General features: G+C 38.9%; 1 pseudogene; it reads left to right on the forward strand.

Moving 5' to 3' along the window:
- Nucleotides 1–6,634: 6,634 nt before the first annotated feature.
- On the forward strand, nucleotides 6,635–7,209 carry LOC100618702 (high mobility group protein B3-like; annotated as a pseudogene).
- The last annotated feature ends 283 nt before the right edge of the window (nucleotides 7,210–7,492 follow it).

The following is a 7,492-nucleotide window of genomic DNA, read 5'->3' on the forward strand; positions in this document are numbered from 1 at the left end:
TTCCAGCAGTGGAGAGTAGCAAGATACCTCTGTAGTTGTCACAGGCTGCTCATGAGCCTTTGTTCTTGTATAGGGCTACAATGGAGGCATCTCTGAGTTCTGGGGCATGTCTTCCTCTTCCCATATGCTGGTCAGCACTATGTGGAATGCCTGAAGCGCCTTTCCATTTAAGGCCTTGTACACCTCGGTTGGGATCCCGTCTTTACCGGGTGCCTTGCCTGCACTCATTTGTTTAATGGCTTGTTGGACTTCCTCTATTGAAGGAGGGGCATCAGGTTGTGCAATGGTGTGGTTTTGGGGGATCTGGTCAAGGGCGCTTTGGTCGACTGAAGAGGGTCGGTTGAGAAGCTGACTGAAGTGTTCTTTCCACTTGTTGCTGATGCCTTTTTTATCTTTTATGAGAGTGTCACCATCAGAGGATAGCAAGGGAGTGGTGGTGGGTTTTAATGGCCCATAGACAGTCTTGAGGGCACTGAAAAATTGTTTGTAGTTTTTCACATCAGCAAAATGCTGGATTTCTTCTGCCTTTTTTTTCCCACCATCAGTCTTGCATCTTCCTGATCTCACACTGTGCCGTGGCTTGGAGAGACTTGAATCTGTCCTTTTTAGGAGCAGAGATTGGGTTATTTTGCCACTCCATAAAGGCTTTGTTCTTTTTGCTCAATAGGTCTTCAATAGCAGTGTTGTTCTCATCGAACCAGTCCTGGTGGTTGCGTTGTTTGGGGCCTAGGACTGCCTTTGATGTTTTCTTCACTGTGTCTCTGAACTGGTTCCATTTCTCGGTTGAGCTTCCAGTGAGTGGTCCCTTGGCAGACAGCTTGTTGTCCAGGCAGGACTGGAATGTTTGCAAATAAGATGGATCTCTAATATGACTCACGTTGTAAAATGTGCGAACTGTCTGGGCACGTTTTGGATGGCGAGGCACAATGCGCATTTGAAGAGTTGCTCTAACCAATCGGTGGTCTGTCCAGCATTCAGCTCCTCTCATGGCTCTGGTGATCTTTACATCTTAGATGTCTCGCCGGCTTACAATGATGTAGTCAATGAGATGCCACTGTTTTGTTCGTGGGTGCATCCACGTTGTTTTATATTTGTTCGCCATTCTGAACACAGTGTTCATGATGGTGAATTCAAACTCTGAGCATTTGCTGAGTAGCAGTAGGACATGGTTGTTCATTTTTCCCACGCCGTGTTTGCCGAGCACTCCTTTCCATCTTTCATGGTCCTGGGCAACGCGGGCATTGAAGTCTCCCAGTAGTATCAGCTTGTCATTTGTGGGCACTGAGTGCAGGACGGCATTCAGGTCAGAGAGAACTGCTCGATGGTCTCCTCTGTGCTGGTCAGTGTTGGGGCATATGCGCTGACAATTGTGGCATACCGGTCTTTGCTGAGAGGCAAACAGATCTTCATGAGCCTCTCGCTGATGCCCACAGGCAAGTCTGGCAGCTGTTTGAGCAAACTGGTCTTGATAGCCAGGCCAACACCGTGGATTCTGTCTTCATTTGAGGCTCTACCTATCCAGAAGAAGGTGTATCCAGTGGTGGGTTTGCTGAGTGATCCCTCTTCTGGTAAGCGTGTTTCACTTAAGGCTGAGATGTCGATGTAATATCACGCCAGTTCTTTACTGATTAGAGCTGTTCTTCTCTCAGGTCTTGGGGTATTCTCTCTATCAAGTAATGCCCTGATATTCATGCTCCTAGTAGGAGTTTCTTTGTATTTTTTCTTTGATTTTGACCGCTTAAAGGGATGACCAGCCAGCCGCGGTGTGCTGACCGTGTGTTTGTAGGGCAAGCAATGTTTGGGACACCTTTTCTAGTCCCCTCCCTTGATTAGGGTGAGCAGTGCTGTCCTAGAGAGGGCTGCTCAGTCGCCCAGGATGCTGCCGAACGTCCCTGCTGCCCTACAGGGCTTAGTGACCACTGGTCCGTGGGCTGCCTAAGTGCAGGATCGTGAATACAACTTCCAGTGGTCACCTCCACCTGTTGAGTCACTACTCTCCCATCGCTGCAGGTCTTGAAGAGGGTGGACGGGGTCGGGATAGATGAGTGTGCACAAAGATACTTGTGCATGAAAGAGATTTAAGTGGAAAAGTCGATACACAGAGACAGTCCCACTCTCTCGGAGTTGGAAGCCTGGGTCCAGTGGCACAAAAAGTTGTTACGTCTGGAGACTTCCTCAGCTGCATTGGATGGCCGTGTTGTCTTTTGTGCTCCAACGTGCCCTAAGCACTCCACAGTGCTTTGCTGCATTGCCATCTCAGCCGTTGAACCTTCTTATTGGTTTCTTCAGCCTGTTCTGCCGAAGCAGTCTTCACATGCTGGATGAGCAAAGCCCTGGTTCACCAGGGGTCGATGACCCGATGGCTACCCTCACAAGGTTTAGCCAGCCTGTCGAAGCCTTTGCCCGGGGTGTGGCCACTGCCACATGATAGCAGCTACTGGGAGCCACAAGTGAGAGCTGGGTGTCAGGTGGGGCTCAGAGGCTGGAGAGCTACCCTAGGAGTACAAACAAAATGAATGCATCCAAAATTAGAAGGAAAGCAACAAATTGGGAAATAATCTTCATTACAAAAACCTCTGACAAAGGTCTAAGTACTCAAATTTATAAAGAGCTAAACCAGTTGTACAAAAAATCAAGTCATTATACAATTAAAAAATGGGCAAGGGACATGAATAGGCAATTTTCAGTTAATGAAGCACATGAAAAAGTCTCTAAATCACTTATAATCAGAGAGATGCAAATCAAAACAACTCTGAGGTATCACCTCACAACTAGCAGATTGGCTAACATGATAGCAAAGGAAAGTAATGAATGCTGGAGGGGATGTTGCAAAGTTGGGACATTAATTCACTGCTGGTGGAGTTGTGAACTGGTCCAACCATTCTGGAGGGCAATTTGGAACTATGCCCTAAGGGCTATAAAAGACTGTCTGCCCTTTGATCCAGCCATAGCACTGCTGGGTTTGTACCCCAAAGAGATAATAAGGAAAAAGACTTGTACAAAAATATTCATATCTGTGCTCTTTGTGGTGGCAAAAAAATTGGAAAATGAGGGGATGCTCTTCAATTGGGGAATGGCTGAACAAATTGTGGTATATGTTGGTGATGGAATACTATTGTGCTAAAATGAATAATAAAGTAGAGGAATTCCACGGAGACTGGAACAACCTCCAGGAAGTGATGCAGAGTGAAAGGAGCAGAGCCAGGAGAACATTGTACACAGAGACTGATACACTGTGGTACAATTGAACATCATGGACTTCTTCATTAGTGTCAATGCAATATCCCTGAACAATCTGCAGGGATCTATGAGAAAAAACACTATCCACAAGCAGAGGACAAACTGTAGGAGTAAAAACACCGATGAAAGGCAAGTGCTTGACTACAGGGGTTGAGGGGATATAATTGAGGAGAGACTCTAAATGAATATCCTAATGCAAATACCAACAACATGGAAATGGGTTTGGATCAAGGACATGTGATATCTAGTGGAATCACATGTTGACTTTGGGAGAGATGGCGGGAGGGGGTTGGGGAGGAAAAGAAAATGATCTGTTTTTCCAATGAATAATGTTTGAAAATGACCAAATAAAATAATGTGTAAAATGAGAAAAATATTTCAAACAGCTAAAAAAAAATAATTCAGATATCATGAGGCCAGTCAGCACAACCACCAGATTTAGCATCTCCTACATTAAAGAATTAGAGAGCCTGGAATAGGATACTCTATAGGTCAAAAGAGCTAAGAATTCAAAAAAGAATAACTAACTCAGGAAAATTGGGCATAATACTTCAGGGGGAAAATGGGTATTCAATGAAATAGAAGACTTTCAAATATTCCTGATGAAAAGACCAGAGTAGAATGGAAAATTTGACTTTCAAATATAAGACTCAAAAAAAAGCATAATAAAGTAGATAGGAAGTGAAATCAAAAGACAATAGTTTAACCTTATTAAAATAAGGTTAAACTATTTATATTCCTATATAGGAAGATGAGTAGTATACATAGACAGAGGGCAAGAGTGTGAGTTGAAAATGATGGGAACACATATGAACTTAAAAGATGAGAAAGAAGTATGTATTGAGAGAAGGGGGAAATAGAATGGGGTAAATTATCTTACATAAAAGAGGCATGAAAAAGTTTTTGCATTGGAAAAGAAGATGAGGAAGATGAAGAAGGGGAGCACTTAAAGCCTTACTCTCATTGGATTTGGCTGAAAGAGGGAAGAATATACATAATCAATTATAAATAGAAATCTATCTTACCCTATAGGAAAATAGGAGGAGGAGAGGATAAGAGAAGCAGGGTGGACTGATAGAAGAGAAGGAAAATTAGAGATGTGGTGGTCAGAAGCTAACCATTTTTGACGAGAACAGAACAAAAGGAAAGAGAAAAGGATAAACAAGAGAGGAAATTGTATAGAGAGTAATATACAGTGTAGTAAACAAAGGAAGATTACAAAAGGATTTTGCAAAACAAACTACATTTTATTGACAAGGACATGTGACAGAATCACATGAGAGCCTGGGTCAAGATTCTAAGGTCCCAACTGAAAAAAAAGGAGTCTCTTGGAGGAAGCTTTTGGAGATAGGTGAGATTTCTATCTTTCTGCAAGGTTTCTGGCCCTTTGTAAGATACCAGCTTTAGTGGGAAAAAACAAAACTGTTTTTACTGACTGCTGGCAGCTGGAAAGAAGACCAAAGAAGAACCACTTCTCTACTGGACCTACTTTGGACATATCCTCTGGGATCCTGGCTCATTTACTGGACTCTGTTTTGTAAGGTTCTGTTTGGGGGAACTTAACTTATTTAGTATAGATAAGTTAGCCATTAGGATATTAATAAAGGAATTTAAGTTTGGGGAATAAGATTAAGAACTTCCTTTTCCCTTGTTATCCTCCTTCCTCTTCCTTTTCCCATCAATACATTTGAAATATTTATGTTTTCCCTCTTGTTTCTTCCCCATAAATAATCCCACCGTAACAATAGTAAACATAAGATTGAAAGCAAATTTTATAATACATCTCTAATAAAAACTTCATTTCTCAAATACATAAAGAAATGAGTAAAATATATAAGAATATAAATCATTTTCCAATTGATAAATGGTCAAAGAAGATGAACAGACAAAGTAATTAAAACTCTACAGTCAGGCAAAAATGCTCTAATCTCTACTAATGACAGAAATGAACATTAAAAAAACTCTGAGGTATCACTTCTTTGAAGTATCACATATTCACACCTATCAGATTAGCTATTTAAAAAATGGAAAGTGCTCCAAAACAGTTCCAAAAAACTTCATGATTAAAAATGCCATCTGCTTCCATAGAATGAACTGATGGAGTTTGAATCCATACTGAAACAAACTTTTTTTTCACTTTCTTTTTTTGTGTAAGTTTCCTTCTACAAAATAATTAATATGGGAAAATATTTTACATGATTGAACATATAGATTCTATATTAGATTGCTTACCATCTCAATGGAGAGGGACAAGGGGAAGAATGGAGACAGAGAATTTGATACTCAAAATGCTATTAAAGATATTGGACACTGTCTTTACATGTAATTAGGGAAAAATAAAATTAAAAAAAGAAATACACTTGAAACAGAAACATATATACATATACATATGTATATGTATATATGTGGGGAGGGAGAGAGAAAGGGAAAGACAGACAGACAGACAGACAGACAGATAGAGACAGAGAGAGACAGAGAGTTAAAATAAAGGCCTGGAAAAGAATCTGAAGTAAAAAAGGCAAAAGTAGTAAACGTGATCTCAGACAAAGTAAATAACAAAAATATACCTAATTAAAAGAGATAAATATGAAAACTATACTTTGCTAAAAATATGCCATAGACAATGGACTGATATCAATTCTAATCATATAGGCATTAAGTGACATAGCATCTAAATTTTTAAAAGGAAACATTAAATTAAATATAGGTAGACATAGTTAAATTATAATAATGGGAGACCACTGTGCACTCCCTCTCAGACTTCGGTAATTCTAACAAAAAAAGAAATGAAAGATCCAAATAAAATTTTAGAAAATATAAACCTTTGGTGATAACTGAATGGAAGAGTAAAAGAATATACCTATACTCAGTTATGCATAGAAATTGACTTTCACAGAAATTGACTATGCAATATAGCATTAAAATCTCATTAGCTAATGAAGAAAAGCAGAAACAGTAAACACATTTTTATGTACCATAATGCAATAACATTATGTTTAATAAAAGGCCATTGAAGATAAATTAAATTATTAAAAATTAAATAAAGACTAAATATCTTACATAATAGGTGGATCAGAGAACAATTTAAAGAAACAATTTAATTAAAGATAATGTTGTTTTTAGTTGGTTGTCTCTCGAACCGAGGATGACGATTGTCTTTATGCGTTTTTGTGCACAAAGACACCTGTGCATGAAGATTTAAGTGGTGACAAAGTAGCAATACAACAAAATTTTGAAGAAAGAAGTACTTAGGATACTATTTATGTTTCTAAACACTTTCATTAATAAGAGATAAAAAAAAAGATCAGTGAAACAACTAGAAAATCAACAAATTAAAAACTTCCAGGTGTCCTTTGTTATGCTAACTAATGAACAATACAATCACACCCCAGAGATGACTAAAGGTGACCTAAAGAAACCCAAAGGAAAAATGTCTGCTTATGCCTTTTTTGTACAAATATACTGGGAAGAACATAAGAAAAAAAGTCCAGAAGCTCTTGTCGATTTTCAAATTTTCAGTTTTCAAAGATGTTTTCAGAAAGATGGAAAAATATGTTGGGAAGGAAAAAAATCAAAGTCTGATGAAATGGCAAAGGTTGATAAGTAGCAGTATGACAGGGAGATGAAGGATTATGGACCAATTAAAAGTGGGGAGGAGGAGAGGTGGATCCTAATGCTTCTAAACACCTCAGTGTGGATTCTTCCTATTCAGTTCATAATTTTGCCCCAAGATAAAATCTACAAACCTTAGCTTATCAGTTGGGGATGTGGCAGAGAAACTTGGTGAAATGTGGAATAATCTGAGTGATAATGAAAAGCAACCATACAAAAATAAGGCAGCAAAACTGAAAAAAATATTAAAAGGATGGTGTTAATTATAAGTCCAATGACAAGTTTGATAGAGCAAAAGGAATAAGCAAAAGCAGCTTCCTGGGAAAAGGCAGTGGAGAAAAAATGGGAAGACGATGATGATGAATAAAACTATATAATATTTGTCTTAAAAAACACAGAGTGAAAAATAACATCAAATGAAGGCTCTTTATTGATAGTGTACATCATTTGTAGCATGGAATTTTAAAAATGGGAATTGGGTGCTCTAGATATTTTGCTTGGTTTTAGGAGCACATTGAAACTGTGTCCAAGTTGTACATTTTTCCTTTTAAAATAAAAAGGAAATTTAGTGTTTTCCTCTCTGTGCACTTTGCTGTTGCTATAACAAAACATTTTTTAAAATTAAAGGTTGTTGTGTGTG

The sequence above is a fragment of the Monodelphis domestica genome, chromosome 3 (assembly GCF_027887165.1).
Source record: "Monodelphis domestica isolate mMonDom1 chromosome 3, mMonDom1.pri, whole genome shotgun sequence".
Lineage (NCBI taxonomy): Eukaryota > Metazoa > Chordata > Mammalia > Didelphimorphia > Didelphidae > Monodelphis > Monodelphis domestica.